Source organism: Scaptodrosophila lebanonensis, unplaced genomic scaffold (genome assembly GCF_003285725.1).
Source record: "Scaptodrosophila lebanonensis strain 11010-0011.00,11010-0021.00 unplaced genomic scaffold, SlebRS2 tig00000161-arrow-arrow-pilon, whole genome shotgun sequence".
NCBI classification, from domain to species: domain Eukaryota; kingdom Metazoa; phylum Arthropoda; class Insecta; order Diptera; family Drosophilidae; genus Scaptodrosophila; species Scaptodrosophila lebanonensis.
The window spans coordinates 758,119-785,678 of record NW_022060597.1 but is presented as its reverse complement, the minus strand read 5'-3'; positions in this window follow the sequence as shown (position 1 = coordinate 785,678).

Below are 27,560 nucleotides of genomic sequence, written 5' to 3'. Positions count from 1 at the left end.
CAAACGGTAGCGCAGTCACGGCCACTGATTAGAGAGCCAATCAATCGATGGGCAATCGAAACAGCCGGCCGGCCATCCATGTTCTGACCGACCGATACCGTAAATTGGGTCTCGGGAAATGGGCAAAGCTGTGCTATTTGTAGAATTGCACAAATAAAACCTTACATTTCTTTGCACAAAGGTATAGATAAATGGCAACCAAGAAGCTTAGTGCTACCTTTCTATCTATTTATAGCACCTGCAGTGCATTAAATTCAAGAGCGAACAACAATCAATTGTCATGTGGAGCATTATTTCGCATCAATTTGTCTTTAACGGATATATCTGAGATATTGATTACCGCTACTAATACTCGTATATAAGTATGTATATATTGTGCTTTAAGATAAGGACACTGCTATTTGAATAAGCTTAAAAATTTCACCAAACCGTTTAGACTTAACATTTTTCAAAACACACATATGACTAGAATTCCCAAATGGTTTGTGTTGTGCTAGACTATATTAAGGTATATTTTAGAAAGTATCAGTAAGTGAGTTGAATCAATTCTTCAGCCCATATGTTAATAATACTTATTCGCAATTATACATAAAGAAAAATAGTTTAGAAATTTTTAAATTTTATACTCCGAGAATACTCGAATTTAAATGAAAACTATGCTATCAGACTCTAAATATTAGTGATAACCTTTTTAATCAACCTGCCATATGGTGCTGTTCGATTTTCAATCGAGATGTGTAGATTGAATATGGAATTGAATTGTAAATGTATTTGAAGCAAATGTGTACAGTCTGCCACCTATGTATCTGTCCTTGTATTGTTCCTATTGTTTGTTTTCCTTTTTAATCAAAAACTAACCAAAATATATACTTGTTTACTTTCGTCGAACAGATTTGTAGAAGAAGAAGAGATTTCATAATTATCGTCTTCCAAATAACGTTTAACATCCATCTTCGAGGTCCCATCTTATCTTGTATTTTGTAAGATGCCAATACTCAAGACACATTTAATAATTTCAAATTTGTCTTTTTAGGACAGATCGTAAACAAAGCCACACTTTTAAAAAAATATTAATTACCTATAATTTTTTTTGCTATTTTTTTCAACTTTTCGAAATGTCCTCGTATGTCGAATGAGAATTTCGCCAGCTTGAGATTTGAGAGAAAAACAGCCACGAATCAGAAACTGTCAACACCTGCATATTCTCACAAACATAGAAAAAAGCAAAAATTGATTAATTAAAAAGGAATATTAGAAAATTATTCAATTGTGTGACGGAATGTTTATCATAATACACATAATAATTTCCTCTTGCGCTCCTTCAAAATCGCAAATTGTACAACAATTTCTTTATAAAGTAGTAAAGATGTTTCATAACTTGAAATAGAAGATAACTTAAAAATAATGTCTAGTTATTTTTCAAATAATATTTGTACTTAATGGCCATATAAAGCCTTTAAGATTTTTCTTATCAGTGCTATTTGGGGCTGCGCCCATTGTGCACCACCCACAAAAAAAAAGAAAAGACAAATGGGGCAGCGGGCGCAGTAAGCCGAACATTCAAATGTTACTTCGAAGCTTTTGCGGAGGTGGCAACAACAAAACGGTAGCGGACTGAGATCGCAAACAGAGCGTCTGAAAATTGTCAAATGATTTACATCCGACATATGCTAAGCTCACGAATCTATCTGAGGCACGATTAGGACACAAGCGCGCGAAAAGCGGCATGCACTGCGAATCCAACAACATGCAGTGAGCAGCGCATGTATGCCCCCTTAGAGATGGACCGGCCAGCGGGTCTACTCTGTACACGAAAGAGGAACTCTAATTTAAATTCGATTAGCTGATATGCATTATTTCGTTCCTTAGAACTGAAATACGTAAATTTTAATTAAATAAAATATTGGTTGAAAAAGACTAAAGACTAAAACTATGGTTGCTTGATATCTTTGAGTTATAGAGGTATTACTAAGTTGTCCGTTATATCGGTACTCGGAAATTCAATAGTCTTCCCTGCTGAAGATGGTTTTATAAAGAGTCATCAACATGGATTTTAGTAATGCGTTTGATTGTTCTCTAAACGTTCTCCTTTTTGTCTTGGATATCGTCTTGTTTGAAGAATGCATCGAATCCAAACGGTCCAATATTTTTGATTCTGTTTATGTAAATTTTGGTGTACCTCAAGGTAACCATCTTTTTGGTTATTTAGGGGTTTCTTACAATTATTTAAAAAAAAAAACTCGTTTCAACATATAATTCAGCAGCCATGCTTCTTAAAAATCTTTCCTCTTTTAAATATTTTTGAATACTAACTGCAGCTACTACTAGTTATTATTATTTGTAGGTTTACGATTATATTTAAAACTTTAATTTCTAAATAAAATTTATATATTTTAAAAATAAACTTCTGTTTGTCTCCGTGACCTTTATGGTCTAATATACTTATCAGTTTGAGATTTTAAGATAATAAAGCTTTTAAGAAAATAAAGCTTTTGTTTGGAAAATTCGACTCATTAGTGGGGTAAATAGGCAAGTACATAGACCTGTTTTACTTTAAAAGTTGTTCGTAATTCTAGTGCGGAGTGCGGAAATTCGACTCATTAGTGGGGTAAATAGGCAAGTACATAGGCCTGTTTTACTTTAAAAGTTGTTCGTGATTCTAGAGTTTGAGAAAATGTATCCTATGGAGTGCGGAACACGCTCATCTTTATAATAAACACACACTCGCATACTCACTTTCTGGTACACACTCTGGCAGATGCCGAGAGTTGGGCATCATGTGCAATCACTGGGTAATCGTGGTTATGACAAATTTGGATGCACCGTTTTGGGAGCACAAACGTCCGACCGTTCGTCCGTCCATCCGTTCGTCCGTCTGTTTGTCTGTCTGCATAGATGCCGCTCTTCTCCACTCTACCTCGTTCTGCCCTCCATGCCCAGGCGTCGCGTCGTCATCAAAGTAATTGGGACCTTTCTCACTTTCACGCGCACAAATTATATGCCGCGCATTTTTGTGTCTGCCCGAAATAATGTACCAACTTTCTTATTTCTGTTTGTGTTTCCCCGATTTGCGACACGGCGGCCCATCGCTTCGTGGCTTTGGCTAGTCATGACTTCCGCTCCGTCGAAGAAACGCTTTGGTGCACTTTGGCACACATCCAGTGCTTCCAATTTCAATTCCTATTACGTATTACTCGTATATGCGACCAAAATGTGGCTCCCCAATGTGGGCCACATGTATCCAACTGGCTTCGGCTTCAGCCCACGCATTGTTACAATGTTACAAACATACTCGTACTTGCAATCCAGGGATCTGCTAAGATCTGTGTCTTTTTAATGAGTAGGGAGTTTCTTCAATTTGAGTTTCCTATTCAAACTCATAGGGAATGGCCAAAAGCATACGTAGCCCAGTTGTGTGAGAGGAGCAATAGTGTGTGTGTTGATCGGGAAGGTGCGTTACCCAATTATATTGTCCATCGAGCCGGTTAATACGGGTACGGGTATATGTGTACACTTGGGAAGACAAACCAACCTATTACAAGTATATCTTAACACTTCGAGCAAGAAAGTCAAAGGAACTGGAGCTGAAGAAAACGTTGGAATGCTCACTACAGGCAGGCCCAAATATTGATATTAGAAGAGCTGAGCTGACTACATAATTGCTATCGGGTGTTATGTTCAGATTATAGTGATTTTCCCCAACTACTCCCAACAGATCTCTCACTCTCTCTCCCTCTCTTTCTCTCTTTTTCTATCTCTTTATGACTAGCTCTGGAAAGTCGGCTATGAGTTCGGGATGAGCCTGATTAAATATTCCGGCCGACCGGTGAAGGAGGTACGTCTACCTGCTAAGAAGAATCTCCAAGTCTCATCCGTTCATCAATAAGGAGAACTACCATTAGAAACTTGATGTTCCTTACATCTTAGACGAGATAGCTAGGCTTCGCAGCAGATACAGGAAACAGCTCTCTGACCATCTTAGTAGCCTGGCCACAAATCTATTGGACAGCAGTACCACCAACAGAAAACTTAAGATACTTCACCCGTCATCTATGCTCCCTTCTGCCCATCATCCAAAAATTAATTTAAGCAATTTTCTAAAATAAATATTTAAAACACCAAGGTACTATAATGAAAAAGTTTAATAAAACTTAGGAAAAAATTTTCAATAAAATTCACAAAAAAGGGATATTTCAAATAATATTCCTGGGCCTGAAACGAGCCAACAGGAATCCCACAATGTGAGTTTGTTCCTGAGTAGGCACTCGGTTAAAATAATAATTAATAATTATCCTACCAAAAAAAGAAACAACGAAAAAATTCTTACATTATCACCTAATAGTTTTTCAATTTAATGAAGCAATAGTCTGTGGTTTGTCACACCAGACGTCTTTCCAAGTCCGTTTCTATCCTCCCACACCCTCCAGCCACCACCGCCGGCAAGTATTCGTTTGTGAATTGGAGTTGGAATGGGATTGGAGGCCTGGACAAGGACTACGTGTCCTTGCTTGTCTCACAATCAGTGCGCTGACAAGTGGCAGGCATAAATATTTCATATGCCTGCGCCCATTATCTGCGAGTCCACCCGCAAATTTTCTTTTCACCTTTGAAAACTGGCCAAATTAAAAGTTTGTGTGTGCCTTTTTCAACTTTGCAGCAAAGCCTTTCAGCGATATTCTTCGCTCGTACGCTGCTGAGCTCTGTGTGGGGTTGGGGGTGTGGGCTGGTGAGGGCTGGAGTGGGCTGGTGAGGGTGGACATCCAACTAATTCAAAAAAGTAAATCGCTCGGCCGCAAACGAACGAGCGAACGTGTGTGTGGGTGGGTGGATGGGTATGGGTTTTGGATGCCTTAGCCAGTCCCTTTAATTTTACGTTTTCTGCAAAAGTTTTCAATTTTTTGTTTTGACAAAGTCAAGGCGGGCGTATAAATACATTCAAGGGACTGGAGAGGAGGGGACGGCACTGGGAATACGGACGGGCCAGCGTTCGAAAAGAATGCATGAAGGCTTATCAGTTGGACATGCTGTATTTTAATTGTGGGCACTCGAGTGTGAACCACATGAACAGCACACACACGGTGGCAGCGGTTGCAGAGACAACGGCAGCAGCAACCACAGCAACAACAACAACGATGACAACAACAATAGCGACGTGGTGGAAAGTTTCGAGCAAAGAAAAAAAGGTGTGGGCGTTGCCAAGCAATTGGATCACCTCACAGTGGTCTCACATTCTGATCCAAAGAGATGCTACTACTTATATATATGGAGAATCGTACATACGTATATAAAAAAGTTGTTTCCTGACTTACAGACTAACAGACCAACTAGTTAATTATCAACGAACTGTTTGGACGCAAATTTTAAGAAATTCGATCTCCAAATGGGGGAAAGTCATCATGAACGTTGCTGAAAATAATTGCAATTATTATTGCAGCTGTTATAATATTACTTATTATATATTATTATTGCGTATTACGTATATATAGCCGAAATAGTGTATTTAACAAATAATGTAAGCAAAACTAAAATGAATGACTCAAAAATATTCAAACATTCATGGGCATTTCTAAAATCGTATATACATAAGTATCTATCTGTAATTAAAAGCCTTTACTTTTTAGCCGCATACTTTCATAAATATTTGCTAACTAGATCTACATTTGTCACCACTGTGCGGATGGGGGGTTGTGAAGTTTGAGGCGATGGTGACCCGCACAAACGAATCAAACGGGCCACACGGCATTCCCCCATCCTCAATTCCCCACCAGACCCCCACCACTCAAGGCTCGACATCGGCCACAAAGCATAAGTTTTGTTTTCGAATTTTTTGGTTATCGCCAACCTGTGTAAGAAGTGACGATAAGAATCGCAACGCACGCATTTTTAAGTCTCTTTGGGTGCCCTGTTGGGGTCCCCCCCTGCTTCGGGGTACGGTATGTTGGGTAGCTGGATGAATGGATGGATGCATTGTGCCACCTGCAATTGTGTGTGACAGCACAAATTGGTATTTGGGATAATAGGTATTGAGCTCTGGCTTCCTTCTTTCTTTTTTCCTTGTTGTTGTTGTTGGTTGTTGTGTGTTTTGTTTTGGCTTTTGAAAAAGTTTTAATGCAGGCACGTACTACACCTACTTAGATATGTATGTGTGTTAGATGGGGATGTGTGGAATGACCAGCTGCGGGCAAATGCCAAATGCTGAGCTCAGTTCTGAGGTTTTCTTCAATCGTTCATTTGTGGTTAGCAAACAATCGAAGGGAGAAAATTGTTTATTATTTTGGCCCCAGAACTAATCCACAAGCTGCTAAATTATAGGTTAGTACTATTATTGGTTTCCTAACTAATTATGGTATATTAGGTTCAAATATTTGAGTTTTTCATTGCGTTTTTGGGGCTTCGCGAATACAATGCACTTTTGTTGCACATAAAGAAAGAGGAGGACTGTCCTATTCTATTCTGTTCCTATTTCGTTAATATTTCAATTCTATTAATATTTCTTTCCTCAATCGGGGTAATAATTTCCTGTCCTGCTGATTTCTTTGTCTTTTTGCTAAGTCTTTCTGTATAAGTCTCTATCGTATATACAGCTCTGTCTACATGTCTCGCGATGTATTGGAATCTTACCCAAAAATATTTCAAAGAACTTTTTTTTAGTAGTGTATTGTGGAAATGTTTAAGTTCTTGGAAACAACTTCGAACAGTTCTTTTACAAGGTTTTCATGGTTTCTGATAGGGTTACATAAGTGAAATCTTGCTATTTGGACAGTGAATGAACTTTTGGGAGGCCGAGTTTGAAATTATGTATGCCTAATTCCCTATGCCATCTAAGAAGAGGATGTCATGCAAGCGTCGGCTTCAGCTACAGCAACGTAAGGTCCACTCGTTGCTAACTATGGCAAGTTTAGATAAACTATCAATCGGAGTGAGGATGTACATTTTATCGGTGGTTTGTGGTCGATTGGCTGTCTATCGTATTCACATTCTTTACAAATTTGACAGTGGTTTGATGAAGTGGATTGGAATGGGTATTTATCTACCTTTAAAAATTATATTTCGATCAATCAATTTATTTATTTATCTAGAGATGTATTGCTCAATCGAGCTATCTTTTATCTATCGATCTATCTACTGTCTATCGATAGATCTATCATATATCTATCGATATATCTAATATTTATTGATATATCTACAAGCAATCGGTCTATCTACTATCTATCGATCTATCTCTAGCTATCTATATATCTTCTATTTATCGACCTGTCTATTATCATTCGATCTATCTATCCATCGATCTGTCTACTATATATCAATCTATCTAATATCTATCGATCCATCTACAATCGGTGGACCTGTCTACTATCTATCGATCTACCTGAATATCAACACATACAATCTACCTATAAATTTATCTTTCTATTCATATATCTAGCTAATCTACTAATCCATTTATCCACAATTCTATATTTTTATCTATGTATCTACATTTATCTTGACATCTATCATTATTTTTCAGTATTACCTTTTACAATCTCCAAGTTCAAATTTATTATAATATGGGTAACCACAAGATGGAGCGTCGACCGCGACTGCGTTCTTGGTAGTTAGTCTACTGACCTGCAACTGGGGCTTCTTGAAACACACATAGCTTCTAGAAGGGCAATTGATGTTACAATAAATAATCTATTTCAACAATTTGCATATGTCCACATTGCTTTGTGGCACATTGTTCAGTGGCATTTGTGCAACAGGCACATAGAACAGAACAGAAAAACAAAAGAAGTTTGTGAATTGCACTGCGCTGGTTATAAGCAACTGCTCGTATGTGGCACACATGCATGCTGATTGGGAATTACTTGACTTTTATGATGCTCTGGCAAAGTGTGGCCGCTAATACGTATCCGCTAACGCCAGGTAGCTCTGCCACAATGTAAGATATTTCAATCATACTTCGAAATCTCCACACACACACACACACCATGCACACGAATCAATGCTGAGGCGAGTCGTTGGATGTTGGATGCTTCAAGTGGAGCTGCTCCCATCCCATGCGGCATTCGGCACTCCCCGCATACTGCATACTCCATGCCGCATGCCACATGGCATGCCAGCCATATGAAGCTGCCCACCCACCCAACGCACACCCACACACATTTGCATGTTGCAATTGCCAAGCCCTCGCTGGTCAGCTTGGCGCGTCCGTCGGCCAGTCGAACAGTCGAACAGTTGAACGCTCGACGGCTAAGACTCTTTAAACCAAACCGCTCGCTTGCTCGCTCGCTGGCTCACTTTTATTGATGGCTTTTAGCAGCCAAGCCAGCGTCGTTTAAATAATGAGCCAACTCTGCGCCCACACCGCCGCTGCTGTCACACGCGAAGAAGAAGCAGAAGAAGTAAAAGAACAACAACAACAACAACAGCAACAACAGCAATGCTCGTAAGAAGACGAGGCCGCAGACGCCAAGCTGCGCAGTCAGTCATCAACATTATTCGGCCCGACCCAGTTTTCTGAATGCATCATGCAGTCAACGTCGCAGTTGGCGTCAAACGATCGGCAAATTATAAATATTATTCGAGACCAAAATCATTGCTGCACGTGCGCCTTCCACACAGATAGATAGGGTGACGCAGACACATATACATATCTATATTCAGACGAGAATTGATCGGAGACCCAAGGAAGCCACGAAGGCAGGCTCTTCTACCGATATGTGGCTAGGCAGGCCGTAAAAACCGTTAAAGTGCCAGTTGTAGGAATGAAAATACCACTAGGATTCCATTGTAATATCATCACATGATTTTATGAATTCATTGTCGGAAATGCCTATAAAGGAAGGCTTCTGTGAATATAGGTATATACTAACTAAGCTAGCGAATAGTAGCTCTACGAAGGTGTTTATCGTAATTAGTAATAGATGCCATAGTTATCTTAATGGTATTGTCACAGTATTTTTTTGCTTTTGCTTAAATACAGAATACAATTTCCAGCATCTCTTTCATAACAAAAGTAATAAAAAGTCTCTTGTATTATAATAAATAAGAGAGCTGGGTTAATGGTTAGATTGCTTGATCAGTTGGTTCGTCTTTATGAATGGAAATAGATTCTTTCTACTATGGGTCTTCCAGTCTATAAATAAAAAACCCTTGTTTGTATCTAAAGGGTCTATAAACAAGTAAAAAAGCTAAAGTCGGGTGTCCCGACTTTGAAATACTCTGTACATATGTTTACAATAATTATAGAAAATAAAAAAAAAAATAAAAAAAAAATTGGATCGATTTTACCTCTCTCGGTATTCGAACTCACGTAAAGGGTGTATAATTGCACATTTACATAGGAATTGCGTCTGTGTGAGTGTATGTATGCCTATGCGCATCTATTCGTGTCTGTGTAAGCATTTTCGCAGTCAACCAAACAGCAACATCAACAACAGCCGCGGGCAGCGCTTGAGCAGCGCTGCAGCAGCAAATATATTAATGGCTATAACTTCTTGGTAAATCGGTCTATCATAGTGAAACTTGGCATACGGACACATAATTACTAACTGGGGATATTTGCAAAATTTTAGTTCGAAATTCCAAGAATTACGGGAGTTAGAGAAAATCGCATTTGCGGGGGAGAGGGGGGAGGGAGGGAAATTCCAAAATATACATTTTCTGCGTATTCACACAAGTCATCTTGGACTAAAATTTAGTGTGCCTAGGTCTTATAGTCTCCGAGATATAGGCGATTATACGAATGGAAAATCGGGAAACCCCCCATAGGGGGGAAGTGGGGGGGAAAATCAAAAAAATAAAACAAACTCGTATAGAATACACACATAACGCATCTTTGTGGAAAATTTGGTGTCTCTATCTCTTATAGTCTCTGAGATCCAGGTGTTCATACGGACGGACAGACAGACAGACAGGGCTAGATCGACTCGTCTTGTCACGCTGATCAATAATATATATACTTTGTGGGGTCTGCCACGCCTCCTTCTGCCTGTTACATTTTTCAGCTCCCGCAAACCTAATATACTCTTGTACATTTCATGTACAGAGTATAAATATTCCTGCAACTTGAAGTGCATATGGAAATCAAGAAGTCTAAAACTGTAGACAATTGGCTTAACAGCACGTGTGAATCTCCAAAAAAAACCTGCATTTCTGACCGTAGATTTCGTAATATTGAAGCAATACCTAAGGCATCCATAAGCAGCAATTCATTAGTGTGAAAGGCCCCCGACAATCCAAATTTCATATTTATTGAACAATTTGCCGAAAAACTTTAAAACTACTCATTATTATTTTCTATTTATTTAATTCTTCAGCAAATTATTTACTCTACGCCTTAGTTTTTGGAATCTTTCAAGTTTTTTTGAGTTTAGCAAATATGTGAACATTTGTTGTTAAATATTATTGAATTTGAAAGTTCTAAGGTGTTCATTAAAGACTCGCATGGCGTCCCAATAAACTTCAATTACGACAACAGACAGACAAATAAGTTGCACACAAACATGTCAAATTTTATAAAAACTTTTTTTAAATTCCCAATAAAAAGCAATTTATAATAATAATAAAATATTAGTCGAGTTTGTGTCCAAAATTTTTGAAAGTCTTACAGAAAGAGCTTAAAAAAAAAACGATCATAAATGGTTCATGATGGTTCTTTAATCAAAAACTTATGCACTTTATTCTAAGAAACAAATGTTAATCTTTACAAATTTGTATACAAACTAGTTGCCAGTTTGAACACAGATTCATTTAAGAGTTTGGAGATATAGCTCTGATGCAAGAGTTTTCAATTATATTGTCACTCAAGCAATGGACAGACTTTTTTTAAATCCCCAATCAAAAGCAATATATGAACAAAAATAAAATTGTGCATCAGAATAATAAAATATGAGTCGAGTTTGTGTGCAAATAATTTTCCTGTCAGACACAAAGAGCTTTACAAAACGATCATAAATGGTTCATGATGGTTCATGATGGTTCTTCAATCAAAAACTTATGCACTTTATTCTAAGAAACAAATGTTAATCTTTACAAATTTGTATACAAACTAGTTGCCAGTTTGAACACAGATTCATTTAAGAGTTTGGAGATAAATTCTGATGCAGGAGTTTTCATTTATATTGTCACTCAAGCAACAGACATGTGCGTATCCACGCTTCATTAATTGGATGTTTGCGTTTGATGAGCGCTTTCCAGCTGCTCGGGAGTTGAGCAACGGCTATTTGGGCATATTGGGTATTATCTAATGATGTGCCAGCGGCATGACTAATTATAAATCTACGCAGTGTACGCACACACGCACACATACACACACACACATAATCACAAGCAACGACACAGAGATGCATATGAATGCTAGATTTGTAGAAATGGAATGAATGCAAAGTGCCAACTCATTCAAACGATCAGCATTCATCGTTTGTCATGATGTACTACGATGTATGTATGTATGTATGTATATATGTATGTAGGTATGTACCTATGGACAGAGTTGGTGCTCTTGTTGTCCAGCTTCAGGACGGCGGCTCACTTTCAATTTCTGGCAACAAATTATGTGCGATTTCGCGCACTTTTGACCCTCAACGATGATGACGGCAATAAAATCGCCGGCGCTGCTCAACCGAGAAATTGCCAAGGTGTGCGCAGATGGTGATGCCAAACAGACAACTGTAACTTGGTCACACTAGAAGACAACAACAACAACAGCAGCAACACACACATTTGTATCTAGACACAGAAAAAAACCCAACATCTTGGTAATATTGTTTTTCGAAATTCCCAATAATTTTTGCTCATTACATTATTCTTATTATTATTATCATTAATATCAATATTATCAAGAGTTTTTCAAGTTATTTAAACAACTATTCATTTCTCTAAAAATAGCACAATAATATTATTTTTTAGACGGTTTTTTAAGAGTCCATTTTTAAGTTCTGCAGTGTTTTCAAATATAGTAGTGGGCTAATTGGTTCCAAAAAAGAAGAGCATCATCCCAGAGCTAAGTCATTATGTTCCAAACAAATTCTCAAAACTTGAATGGATGTTTTGGCAAATATTATTATAATATTGAGAGAGTATTTCCAGCTACCCTATTTATTCTACATTGACGTACCTACTATAAAGTATTAAGTTTCGTTTCGTTCTTTTTGGTTCTTCTGCTAAAACTACTAAAAGCGAGATCACCTATTTCTCACTGAAAACATATCTCTTCACCCACTCCCGGAGAGGCTATGGTTCGGAATATATATAGCTTAATAAAGCTTTCACCGGTGGATCAAAGGCTATTTAAGATTTTTGTTTCTGCAATTTAATTTGTAATAATTCTTTTGTTGATTTAAGTAGTTATATTTAATGAATTTTTAAATATTTTTTGAATTAATTTGTTCACAATATTTCCAATTATATTCTTCATTTCTTTGTCCCTGACTGCATTATGCTGTGATCCAAGAAATAGCTAGCCGGGGAACAAATAAAATTCCATTAACGATTCTTTTGACTCCCTTCATGTCAAATAGATCATAAAATATGATAACTATATGATATGATAAATGATTCATATATTTAATTCGGAACGATAAAGACCTCATAATATCTCTTAGGAGGGAGAGATGGAGAAACAAGGCAGTCCTTAAATAGAAAAGAAACCAGAAATATGCACAGATTGTGGGGATGGTAACTGCCCGATAGTTCGATGTTTTACTTGTTATCGATATTAATTAAAATTCTAAAGTTTCTCTGTGTGTGAAATAAGATTTCCGACTCTTTCGATTTACGAGTTAAGTAGTAATGAATGAAAGAATTATGTTATCAGAAAATGCTCAATACTCAACATATATCCCTTAAATACATCTTTTAATACAACTAGAGACATGATTTTTTAAAAAATAGAACTACATATTTAAAAATATGCTATTGATATGTTAGAGCATCAGTTTTATATTTCTCAAGACTTTATATTAAAAACCAAAGAGATTTATTAAAAAGAGAGTTGAAATATTCAACGCTATTTCCATTTCCGAATTCAATCTAATTAAGCAGAATTGAAATTGTCTTATTTTCCAAATCCAAAACTACAAAAATGTAGTAACTCGTCGTAAAAACTGACTAATGGAACAGAATTAAAGCAATAGTTGTGGGGGGAAACTTTGAAAATCGCATAACTTGAACGCTGGGGAATGACTGTTTTAGGTTATGGTATTTTCTTTCTGTGTATATAGTAAGTATGTATAGTAAGTTTACTGTTGCTCTGGTGGTCGGCATGCACTTGAAATTGGTTTGGCTGGTTGGGTCAGCGGCGGTTGAAAAGCTCGACATGAGCCATGCGCCATGAGCCACAGAGCAAATGCTAAGTCAGGCTGACATTTATTGTTGTAGTAGTGGTGGTGGTTGTAGTAGTTGTTGTTGTTGTTGTTGTTATTGCTATTTTTGTTGTTGCAACAATAATCGCAGGCAGACTGTCTGTAGTCAGTTGGTCTTGGTACGCTCCTCAAAATACATGCATACAAATGAGCTCAGCGATTGAGTCAGAGCCAGAGCCAGAGCCAGAGTTGGTCTTTGTCTTCTGTCTGTTCTCTTCGTCTCTTTGTCTCTTCGGCTTCATCGTCACCTCTCATCTGGCGCTTCCCCACAAACCGTACGCTCACTCACGCTCACGCTCACACAATCACAATCACGAGTCGGTCAACGGCGCACGCACATTGGTGCCATATGATTAGTTCGATGTCGCTGGTTCAGCGGGGCATGACAGCAAGAGCAGCGCCAGTTCCAACTAAATCTCTAGATGGGACTGGGACGGGGACGGGGACTGGGACCCCTCTTTCTTAATCTCTGCTGCTATTGATGACCGACCGATCGTCCCCTCCCCAGCCCACCTGGCTGCAGCGTTGGGGCGTGGTCGTGCCAGCAGACCGCACCGGTGCGGCTTCGCGCACACTCCCCGACTTGGGCATGGGCGCGCGCACACCCAAAGTGCGATCGCTTACAAGTACTCGTACCTACAAAATGAAAAAACAAAAACAAAAACAAAAAAAAATTGTCCCGGCCTACGCTTAGCTGCACTCTTCAGCCAGCCAGCCAGCCAGCCAGCCAAGCCAAGCCAAGCCAACCAAGCCAGCCAGACAGATGATTTCTTAACGCTGATTTCTCATCAGTATCCGCTTGTGCGTGCGCGTGCGCCGTTTTGCCCATCGCCAGAAACGGAGCTGGAAACGGAGCTAGATGTTGGAGATATGGCGGGAATGGGAGCAAGACTTGCTCGCTCGTCGTATCGCGCAGGTACGCCTTACCTCATTTGATATTCATTGATGTGGAGCAGCAGCGGCCTCCACGGCGGCGTCAATTGGACAGCAGGGGCACGGCCATATACTGCCTTCCTTCCCAAGCGAGCGTTTTACGTTTGCGTGCATTTCCTCGCCGGCCAAATGGAGTGTAGGACTACATGGGTATTACTCGTACCTCATTCACGCAAGCCCGCTTGCCCACTCGCAGCGAAATTGTGGCCAAAAACATGACATTATTAATAGTTGACAATGTTATCAGTTCTATCCGCAGCAGCTCTTTAATTTCCGCTATTCGCATACTTCTCTAATTGGATTAAGTGTACGAAGCAGTTCCGAACCACTATACTTTTCAGAGATGACTTCTTCAAAACAAAAAGTCATTAAACTACTTCTTTTAGTTTCACAAGAAGCTTTTATAAAGCTACAGCTGTTCACCTAAACTCAACTTTATTATACCAATCCTTCCTATGGCACATACTATATACAGATTTTGATAGCACTTTAGACTATGGGGAGATATTATAGAAAACATAATTCATGAAAACCAAATCTGCTTATAATATCTTTAAGAACTCACACGTTTTTGCAACTAAGCTGGATTCTGCGCCAATCTTTCCTACGACAACTACTTGTATGTATATAATATAGTGATGAACTAGAATATCACGAAAAACTATACAAAACTCTTAATTACTACATTTACTATACTTAAGATATCTTTTTAAAACAGAAAAGTGATTCTTCGGAGAGTAGAGTGTTTTTCGCACCGATCGGTCCTATGATAGCTAAATAAAATAATCAGGCTAACGAGGATTTATAATAAACTTGCTATGCATATAGATGAGACAGGTTGATGCACCAAATGTAGTGTCCCTAGCTTTTATGGGTGAAAATTTATCGGTGTTCATACGGACAAACAAACGAACGACTCTTCTCTTCTTGTTGATTGTACATTTAGAAATTTCTAATAATTTGATAGAAACCAGATAATGACTGTAAAACTTATTGATATTTAACTAAAAATTGCGAAAATATTTAAGACCCGAATTAATTTAAAATTGGATGAAACAGCTATAGAAAGGCGGCTTTGGCTCCTTTTGAGACATTTTTGATAAAAAGTTGTGAAATAAATGCACATACATATAAACCGGAAATTGTCTGAGCAAGCAACCGGAAGTAGAAGTTAAATCAAAGGCATTTATTAAAGGGATGGTGTTCGCCCACACAGTTATGCCTAAAGATGCCCTTTGTAATGCCACCTGCGAGCACTATAATATTTAGTATACTAGTTTGTAGCTGGTTTCAGGATCTTAATTTTGGGTATATATGTTAGATCATTTATGAACGATTGCCCTAGAGCAATGAGCCTGCTGCAATAACAAAGAAGTTGTTCTGCGCTCTCCTTTTCTTCATTATCTATAGTATATAGCTTTAGACCTTGAATACAAGTCAAAAGTACGCGACCAATCTAGTATTTATGTTTCTATTTATAGTACAGTAAACAAATATAAATTCCATTATTTTGAATGTGAAATGTGAAGGAATTTTGTGAAATGGACTCCGGTAGAACATCCTAAAGTGTTCTGAAGGTCAATTCAAGGTCGCCAAGAGCCTTTCGATATGTCAATTTTTGTTGTTGAGTGTTTGATTCTCAATTTTATGTTATATACAGCTGATTTATTATTATTAATCTGGTAACAGTAATTCTTAGCACACTTTTGGACATAATCGCCCAAATAGCAAATAGCAAATGCTTCTTTCGATTAACAACAGCAGATATTTGCTCAATATTTTGCATTAGAAAGAAATGCATTGACATTGCCTGAGGACGCTTAAGCCCACAAAATTATGGGTTTCCTTGGGCACTACACTTTAATAGTTTGTTGAAGCACCCCCCAGCCCAGACCCCAGACTCGCCCACACCCACATACAAGCTGGGCATTCCATGGCAGCCGCTTTAGTTTGGTTTACATTTTTCTTCTGCTTCTTCTTGTTTTTGTGTGTTCGTTGAGTTGGGAAGGGGATGGGAAGGGTGGGTGGGGAGGGGAGGGGAGGGGCCCCAGGGAGGGACCAGTAGTAATTGCTGTTGTCGTCGTTGTTGATTTTTTTGGTGTCATGCGCCACCTTAACAACATTTTTGCCAGTCCCATTTGTCATTTAGCCAGTCAAACATTCAGTCAGTCACTCACTCAGTCAGTCACTCAGTTAGTCAGTTAGTCAGTCAGCGAGTCGGTCAGCCATTCATTCATTTAGCCAGTCGAGTCATTCGGCAGGCAGGCAGGCGGCAGGCGGCAGGCTGTGGCAGGCGAAGGCAGACTGCGTGGGTTGCCACAGTTTTGTGCAAAAGAGCAGCAACAAAACAAAAGAGACGAGATACTCGTAAACAACAAAGCTGTCATTGTCACACCGATATTTGCATACACTTCCTCCAACTACTAATAACCAATAAAAATTACTTTTATTTCAGCTCATTGTTTTTTAAAGTGTCACAAGAAAATGCAATAAAACAGAAAAACTAAAAGGAAACACATGGTCGAAAAGCAAATATAGAAAAGAGAAGTGAATACTCCTTCGAAACGGAATATTATTGAAAAGTTACTGTTCGTGCAGTCCCTTTTTAAAATATCAAAATATAATTGAAACGAAAAAAGTCTCTGGAACAACATATTAATTCATAAATGTAAAATAAATTGTATAATAATATAAAGCTGATATCTGATAAAAAGGTACATTTTTATATCTTATGATTTTTTTTTGTATGGGGGAGCTGTTCTGGAAACTATTATTGAAGTATTATATTAAATACCTTCACAGTTTTTACGCGAATTTTCCCATCGTCTTTAGAAAAATTGTCCTGTAGAAGTATTATCAGTACGATAAAATGTGCTTCCCCGAGCTAGGACTGTTGTATTTGTGACAGGATCAAAGGGATGTTTGTGGGTGAGTGTAGTGTGAGCTAAGCGGATGTGTATAAGTTTTGAAAACTCAATTTACTCGCGGAACTTACCTATGAGTGTGGTAGTACATGGTTCTTTAAGGAATGGAAGTGGGGATGTGTCCTAGAAAATATTATTTATAATAGCATATTTTGTAGCCAAAAAAAAGTGATAATTCTTGGCCCATATATGTTTTTGAGAGTGCTCATCAATATAAAATCGTGGCAAAGAATTATAGCAATAGCTATGTATAGATTATCACAGTGATTAGAATACTTCTTGGCCTCTATAATGATCTGATTTTGTAGCCAAAAAAAAAAAATGTGATGCATTTTTTTACCTATATAACTTTTTTAATAGAGAGTGTCAATCAATATGAAATCGTGGCGCAGAATCATTGCTATAACTGTGTATCTACAATCATAGTCATTCCAATATCTCTTGGCATTTTTTAAGATCTGACAGCCTCTTTTACGCATACGCCCCACTTCGATTATAGAGTATTTCCAATACTTGGTTGTCTCATTGTCTTCCAAGTTCGCTGCGCCTAGCAGAGCTCCACATGCAGACCTAAACACAAACAATCACACATAAATACATGCCCACACACACACACACACACGCAGAATGAGAGAGAGAGAGGGAGACAGGGCGGCTAAGAGACAGAAACAGCGAGCCTACCTAGATAAGTTCACTTTGTGCACTATGATGCGCCGGAGATTGCAATCAAGATATCTGAAAGATATTGCAATTAAGATAAAGCTGCTCACCAGATACTTAGGCAAGAGTGGAGTGCTCTGAGCATGCAGTACGGAGTACGGAGCACGGAGTATGGTGCCGTTCCCGTTCCCATTCTCGTTGCTGTTTCTTGCATTTGTTGTCGCCATTGAAGTTGCCTCGATGTCATCGTGACTCTCTGCCAGTCCCCGCTCGCATTCTCATTCCATGCAAAAGATATAGCCAGATTATTATCTAAATACCAAACGCAGGAATCAGCGATCGAGCATTGAAAAGGTGAAGTAGAAACATAGCAACACCAATTTGTAATATCATTTTCATATAATTCATAACAAATATGTATTACGTCTGTTGGGAAGATGAGATATGATTGAAAGGACTTTTCTTTAGTGAGTAGAGTGTGTAGATGTCTTCAGAAGTAACTTTGAAATGATATTGAAGCTATACGAATACTCAGATATGATAGAAGGGAATTATATTGCTTAAAAATGAGTAGAGTTTGTAGCTGTCTTCAAATCAATTGATCATCACTTATATTGGAGCTACGAATACTCAGATTTCAACAACAGGAAGTTAAGATATGATAAAAGGGGCTTATCATCGATTTCGATTTTTAGATGTCAACAATCGTGCTATCTTTATTCTTGAACAATTATTATAGAACACTTTCAATGTTTAGAAACTTGTTCGAAACAGTTCCTGTAAGTTCTTGCAATACCAACAATAATCGAAGCGAAATATAGAAGAAATGAAGAACGAAAGAAATATGTAGCTCAAAAGTCCTTTATTTTAGGAACCTATGACTAATAAGTTTTTCTACAAGAATTTGTTATTAGTTATTAGTTATCCATTTTAGTTTACATTTGTTTCTTAAAGTTTTGTGAACTATGAGGCCCCAAAATTGTTGAATGTTTTAAAAAATGTTCGGAACTTAACTTTCTACTTTGCAGCTCTAGCTTGTACTACTATTCTAAAGGGCATCCATGTAATATATATATATTATACTCCTTCTTGCATTGTTGGACTTTTCTAAACTGTTAATTGTCGTTTAAAGTTTGCAGTCTGGTGCCATAAGCTGCATGGTTAGACACGATTCCAACTCAGATGGAATTACTTGGAAGCTTTGCTGCTCATTTGCTGTGCGGTAGCTGTCCGGAACAGTTCGGATCATCTCAGGAGCATCACAGCACATAACAACAACAACAACAACAACAACAGCAACAGCAAAGAGCAGCTGCAATAAAAAGTAAAAGGAAGAAGAGAAGAATTGTGGAGGAATTGTATATAAATATCTCACACTTTACGATGCATTTTCAAGTTCACCCCCCGCTATGAGTGCCAGCATTGGCATTGGCATTGGCATGGCTGGGGCACTGGGGCTGTTGCAGATGAGACCTGAAACTGGGAACTGAGAACTGGGAGCTGGGAACCTGGGGCTGGTCAAAAATGCAAGACAGACACGGTGCGAGTTTTCACTGAGCGCGTGTGTGTGAGAGCGCGGAAACAACAACAAATCCGTTGTCACTGTCAAGCGATCTTCGCTACTGGATGGTGAGTGGAGTGAAGTGGAGTGGAGTGGAGTTGTTGGGATGTGGAATGGGATGGGATAGACCCCAGGGCCATGGCAGCGGCTCGCTACGGCTATGGCTATGGCTATGGTTGTGGCGATGGTGATGGCGAATTCGTCTCCGCGTCGCTTAAAATAACAACAACACACCCGCGTACCGATCGGGGTGCGCATAGCTGGGGCGCACATATGTCTGCCATATGTTTGTCCATGGCATCGGCGTGTCTTGGAACGCACAAAATAGTGCCTGCCCGTGGACGTCAACTCGAAAGGCGACTGGCCGTGGGGCTGACGAGCTGCTTCGTTGCTTTCTCGTTCTCTGGCGACTTTGACATTGTCTCCCCACTGACGACGACCACGGCGACAACGACAACGATAACGCCGACGACGATGGCGATGAAGATGACGACGATGGGTAATCACGCGAAACCGACTCGACTATGTGGAAATTCCCTTTAGTGTTTTTTTAAGTAATACCCTTCACACTGAAAAGTACATCGTTTTTGGAATGTAAGTTGCGGATTTGTTCAAAAGAAACCAACATCTATTGAATTCCGCAAAACTTTTGAAATAATCCGCATAAAAAGTTTTGAGAGCTATACTCGTTCACTTTTGAAAGCCCATAAAACTGAATTATACTTAGAAATCGGAAATATTTAACAATTGGACGGGATTCGAAAACGCGAATAGTGATGCATATGTCGAGAGCGACTATGTTAGATGACGATGTGATTAGGTATGAGAAACATATACCCAATTATGCTTCTCATACCAAATATATTCCTTAATATTGAGTATATTTTTATTTAGAATGACTTGTTACTACATTCAGGACGCAACTTTTCTCGAATTCTGAAAATCAAGCTTAAACCAAAAACGAACCCAATTCTTTCCTCAATTAAATATTAAAGATCTGAGTTCAAATTACATACTTTTTTGCTCAATTTTGGGGCGAATTGTACAAAGTGAAAATATTTCGAAACTTATAACAATATGTTTATGAAATGTGGAGTTTCCAAAATCCATAATGGTTATTATAGAGTGTTTATTATAAAAAGGGCAAGTATTGTGGCTAAATATGGCAATCGCAGATCTTTTGTTCTTACATTTATTTTGTCTGTCAGGATCTCTCCAAAAAATTGAAATGAGTTTTGAAATAATAACTAATTCATTAAATATTGATATTCATTTTGAACTTCCTTTGAAAGAAAACACTAAGAAATTTTAGAGTGAAAGGAAGTAGATATGTGTTTTAAGCAAGTATTTGCAGATATTAGCAAGTTTTTGTATAATTTCCAGCATTTGACTTACAATTAGAAAAAGCAACACTTGAAACTTTGTCAAAACTGGGGTGAGCTGCCCATAGTTGTACTTTAAGTTAGATTTGTCGTTAGTCTCTAATAGAGAAGATTCGATAAATAAATACTACAGATTTAGAGTTAGAAACACTTTCGGACTTTTTTATTCCAAACGTGAAATTGGAAACACATTTTGCAGTACAAATTTTAGTATTGCAGACACAAAAAGTACGCCTAGCTTAACAGTATAGCATGAAATTGAAGGGTATTTAGGTTCGGCGCTGACGAAGTTAATTCCTTAGCTCGATTGGGTGCTGTTGTTGTTGTTGTTTTTGTTGTTGTGGCGGCCTCGACCAAGCGGGCAATCGATTGCAGCATGTTCTTTGTTGTTCTTATTGTTGTCAATGTTCCATTTGTGGACACACTTGAGATTCCATTAATTCGAAAATATTTGTTTTACTATATTTTTTCCCATTTACCAAAATTTCAAATGCTAGCCCAAAGTATCAAGTGTGTGGCTCTTCCTCTTGTTCTTGTTCTTGTTTTCGTTTGTTGTTGTTGTCTTTGGTTTTATTTATGGCGGGCGCTACTGTTTCCCATTGCTGTGGCTTCAAACTTGTCACTTGGACACTGGCGTGTTCGTCTTGTAAGTGGAGGGAGGGAAGGAGGGAGGGAGGGAGGAAGAAGGGAGCCAAACAGCATTAGACGATCATCTAAGCAGCTAACCAAGATGACTCTGTATGTGTGTGTGTGTGTGTGTGTGTACTTGAGAATCTGAAGTGGAGCCACATTTAGGAGGGACAGCTCTTTGGCAAGAAGTTTGTCACTCGGTTTGCCACACGGTTGTCGAACAAAATTGAGATAGCAACTAATGTCCTTTGTGCGACAAAAGGAATATGCTTAGCGTTTCAAATTACCAGCAGGACGCTGCAGGAGGCGTAATTTAGGCACTTGAATGCTCTTAAGTATCGCACTTGTTCGATTTTCAATTAAACTCTCTGTCAACATTGTGGGTTCGGCTCAGTTGGGTTCTAAAGCAAATGCCGCGTTTAGGGAACTTGAAAAACAAAGAAAACCCTTAAGGAAACATTCCACACATTCCATTTATATCATAAATCACAGAATGAGCGAAAAGAAATATAGAAATTGATCTTAAAGTCCATTAAAGAACTGACAACTGATGCCAATTCATTGATTCCACTTGACTATTGAGAAAAGTGTTCATATACTCGTATTTCTTTGATTGATTTATATATTACAAGTATGTTAATTAGAGATACCTATAAATTATGGAACTGGCCATAGGTACAGTTAACGCTTTTAAATTTAACTAAGTCGAGTTAACTTCAGATCGATCATTTTATAAGCCTATTTTGTATAACTATCAGCTACTATTTTATTCCAACTTTTATTCTGCAGACATTTTTCAAATTTTCAAATTTCTTTCCCACCTCAATAGGTAATGAATTCCAGAATTCTGTCTTTCATAAACTCGGAATGTATAGTTATGCTGGCCCTGTCTCTCCCTAATGTTTTTCAGGGCCTAAGAAATCTTTATTTATTTATAATACTTATTTTTAACAATGACTGTCGGCATAAGGGAACAATTGAGAAGGTATAAATAAGCCTTATAAGCTAGGAAAGCCTAAGTATGAGAAATCTAATCAAATAATAGTAATCTCTAATAAACGCATCCGATTCGGTGGGGAAACATTATTTGCCTTTGGCTAGCTAGTTTCTACCTAATAGGAAATTTTTTCAGCAGCTCTTTACCAGACTTTGACTGAATAATATTATATCGACTGGATTATTATACTTTAGGCAGCCTAGAACTCCGAGTCAATGGCACTTTGCTTTGCTCTTATTATGACAGCCGACTTAAGCAGGCCTTATCTCACCGGTAATTTTTTTAAGTATCCCACATTTTTGCAAGTTTTTGAGAATTCACAATCTCAACTTTTAAAACCTTTCCAAATGTACGGAAGATTTTCCATTGATGAACAAAAGTCAGCTTTAAATTACCTTTGCAGATCTGAGCAGTTTCTAAGATCCTACTGATGTCAAATAAATTAACAATTCTCGGCAGATCTTTGGAAATCTTTAAAAATGTTGCTTATGCTGTTGGATTAATGATATTTGTTGCTGCTTTACAGATGTTTTTTAATGAAAATTAAAGGACATTTATTGCATTTAAACTTCTTGTTTTCAGAGACCTTTTCACATCGCTGGCGGGATGGTTCCTTTCGATATCGATCAGCGTTTATGCGTAGCTTTGACATTCCATTTAGCGCTCTAAAAACTGTAGAGGACTTATTAGCATTTAGATGTTGGTAGCATAATGGCAACGGAATATGGAGTGGAGTTTTTTTTTTATTTTTGGCGGTTAGGGGTGCAGCTTTGGCGAGCTGTGTTGTTAGCTTCACGGCCATTCAATGTATAATCGATCAGTTGGGTGGTGGCCAAGACGGCCAACAACGTTTCGTTCTGCCCACAACCCACGACCCACGGCCAACGGCCCACGGACCGAGTTCGAGTTTGTTGGGTCATCTAAACAAAGCCAGAGTAAATGTGGCACTTTGCTCTATGAATTTGTTAAATCGATAAACTTTGTTTAGCCCTCGGAAACAACAACCAACTGGTGAGCGGGCCAAATAATAAAAAAAAATTTCTATATATATATAGTATATATACAGCAACAACAACAACAATAGGAAAGAAACTAACCGCACAGCCCGCAAAAGCGGGTAGTTGTCGCAGCAGTTTTAGGTTCCATGCCCAAGTCCCATTTCCATTTCCAGTTTCGGTTTCGGTTCCAGTGCCAGTCCCATGGCTACGCTGGCAACGTCAACGGATTGCGTCAATCAACAATTTGTCAACGGAACGGACCGAAAACTTGTCGTGAATAATACTTTTATTCGTTTATGGTATAGTATAGGCACAGTGCTAGAGGCCGGCGCCCGCAGTTGTCTGTCTCCTGGATGCCGCCACCGCCACAGCCACAGCCTGCGCAGTGGGCGGCCCTCGTTTAATCGATCAAGAGAGGCAGCAGCGGTCGTCCATTCGGCGGTCGCAGCGCTGGCATTGAGAATTGGTGCCAGGGGCCGACGGGCGGGCGGACGAGCGGTTGACATAGCGGTGCTATCGAAACTGTGACCCGCAATCGATCTAACAAATCCGTTCACGCGACAATTAATAGCTGGGCAACGGCACAGGCACAGGCACAGGCATAGGAAAAGGCTCGGTGGTTATGGCGATGGTGCTGGCGATGGCGATGGCGATGGCACCGCCAGCAACAAATATTCACGCTGTTGCATCACGCGAAATGCCAAGTCAGTCCATCAGTCAACCACTCGGGCAGTCGACCTCAATTGCCACTCACCACAACTCACCACCACTCAGCACCACTCAACCGTTGGCCAGCAGGCTTTGGCAAATTACCATCGATTGCTGGCTGCTGCTGTTTGGCCATCGCCCAAGATAACCACTAAACGTATAATCTTATGCCTCCGTTGCACGCATCGTTAATTTCCAGACACCACACCAGACCCCGAATCCAGATTCCAGATTCAGCTTCAGTCTTCAAAATGGCCGTTGGCCATTAACAACAACAACCATAGTCTAGGCGTTGGCGTAATCGATCGCGACCGCAGCACAGAGCGACCGACCGCTCCAGAAGCGCCAATTTGTCGACACTTCTAGTGCCGGACAATGTGCGGCCCGCAGGATGCGCCACTTGCCGCAGTAGCTGCCGCACGATCGATAGGTATTAGCTTGGGCATGACTCTGGCTGTCGTTGTGGCTAATGTCATGGCCAAGACATTACAGTGGTGCTCGTACAGCTTTATTTCATAGTTCTGCACAAGCTTTCGCAATGCAATGGGTTGGATTTAGCTGATTGATCCTTCTAATTGATTATAAGGCTACCATAACCATCGATTGCCTCGAACAGAATACAAATATTTATTAAACCCAAATGGTAAGCAAACATCTATATATGTAAGGCAGTTCTTCTTACACCAAAGGGGGAAAAAGGACTTAAAAGGGGAAAAAGGGGGGAAAATGACTCTAACGCTGCACACATTTTCAATGTATTCTTCGTCTGATCGACTTTTCACTGCGGTTGTCTAAACTCTAAGAAGGATTACAAACTAGCTCCTGTCCTGTTCATTGTTTCTTAAAATTTTATCTCAAACAAGATGAGGTAGAACTTTTTTGCTAGGCTAGTAGAAGTACCCTTTCCCCATCTACAAGTAATCACTAAAGAGGAAATTTTGTACTCCAAAGGAGGGAAACGTGCTTCCAAGCACTGTTTCTAATATACAGCACGGTACGATGCTAATACATCTATTCCCACTTTCCATCATTGAAGATTATTATTAAAAAAAGGAAACTCCAACGTAGTCCTAGGTTTCAGAGGCTTTTTAAAATGGAAACATTTTTCGAGCAAATTTTGTGGCATTAGAAAGGTGCTGAATTATTTTCAATTTCCATTCAACTTATCCTGAAGTCTTGTCCACCAAAAACGGAGTTCATCAGGTCTGAAGTAATGTCGGAAAATGTACCAAGGTTTCTTTTAAGCTTGGGACAACTTTTGCGGCAGTTTGTGGAAACAATGTATCCCATATTAGGGTCTATGAGCGGTATACGTACACGTTTGAAAAACAACTAAACTCGTTTTTGAACTACTTATATGGATAAAAATAAGTCAGAAGATGCTCTATTTTTGAAAAATGTATTAAAAAGATAATCAAGAAGTGCTTGTTTTTGGAATATATATGCTAAAAGAATTATTCAAGGCATAGGCAAGCAATATTCGTAGTTGTAGGTCCAAACTAGAAACAATCTATTCTTGAAAAAGTTGAGTTCCAATCTAGAAAAATGCTTTGTTTTTAAAATATATATACACAAATATTCATTAATGTGTTTTAAATATATACATTGTAAAAGATTAATTTAAGGAATAGGCAAGCACTTTTTTGATATGCGAACTAATAAAAATAAGTCAGAAGATGCTCTATTTTTGAAAAATGTATTAAAAAGATAATCAAAAACAAGGGAATATATATGCTAAAAGAATTATTCAAGGCATAGGCAAGCAATATTCGTAGTTGTAGGTCCAAACTAGAAACCATCTATTCTTGAAAAGCTCATTAAAAAGATAGGAGTATTTTGAGTTTCAATCTAGAAAAATGTTTTAAATATATACTATATAGTAAAAGATTAATTTAAGGAACAGGCAAGCAGTATTCTGAGATGCGAACTAATAAAAATAAGTCAGAAGATGCTATATTCTCGAACTTAACTTGATTGAAGCATCCTAGTAAAGAGTAAGTCCGCAGTAGTTTGAACGCCAGTCTTTCAACTTCATGTTGAACTAACGGACTTAGTTAGTAGGGTTTTAGTTTAGAGAGCAGGCCATAGTTTTTTGCTTCAACTTTATGTTAAATATGCGCCACTGTGCGAGAGAGGGGGCACGAGTCGAGCGGTCCATTATCAAATGCAATGTGGTCGGCTCTTTAGGGTAAACGGCTTCTTGTTGTTGTTGTTGTTGTTGTTGTTGTGATTGCAATTGCAACGACACTCAAAATGCACTCAAATCTCAAGCAGCTCCAGTGGCAACAGCGGCCTTGCTGCAGCATACATATGTCACACAGAGGCCTGTTGCATGCCCCTGCTCCTGCTTCTGCTCCTGGCTGCTCCTTGCACTTCGACTATAATTGGCTGCAGTTCCGACATTCATGTGCAAGACTTTTCTTGTTGTTGCTGTTGTTGTTTCAGCAGCCAGCGGTTTCGCAAATTCTCACATCTCGCCGACGCGTCGCGACAATTGCGAATAAGTGTAACAAAAAAAACCAAAAAAAAAAAATGCATTGCCAACCTGGTAGTCGCGATCTCATCGAGTCCCGTTCCCGCACAATACCTCAATAGAGCCATACATGCCATACCTATGTGCATATATTATTGTTATTATATTCATTTTAATCGTACATATACTACGAGTATATATGAACGCTTTTGAAGCTCAAAGGTTTTTTCATTCATTTTTCTTGAGGCATTTTTCGCATTCGCTTCTGGGGTAATTACCCCCGATTTGTTTTTGATCTCACCGTATATTGAAATGCGATGCGGCAATGTGGCAATATGGCAATGCGGCAATGTGGCAATATGTCAACGTGCCACAGCACTCGCACTTACACTCAATTAACAGTCGTCAGCATCGTCTGTTGGACGCGCCACATGCAGCCAATCCTTCAAAAGAAGTGCAAGCCCAAAAGCTGTTTCTCAGAATATATTGAAATGTCAATAACCTTTCAATACGCTGGCGGCATTAGCTAGCCATCTGCCTAATCAGAAATATACTTGTATGTAGTACAAATATTAAACGGATAAAGGAGCATAAAATCGAGTGGGTGTTTCGATAGGGACAATTTCCATTCCATTCTTCATTGCTTAATGTCAATTGATTTTTTATATCTTTTTACAAAAATATTCTGTTAAATTCTGTGCCAACAGTGGAATTTTTGAAGTTGAAATATTAAGAATGTTGCAGAAAGGTTCCGATTAAGAGACTTTGTCAAAAACACAATTTTATGAATGCAATATCTTGCCGAACTGGCCAATAAACCTTCCCCCAACGGGTCTCCACCTTTAGATTTAAGCTATATTTTATCTTGTATTATTTAAGTATTTTAATTTAGTTATACTTCTTATCTTGTATTGTTCTCTCTCCTTTTCTTTTTTGTTAGCGATA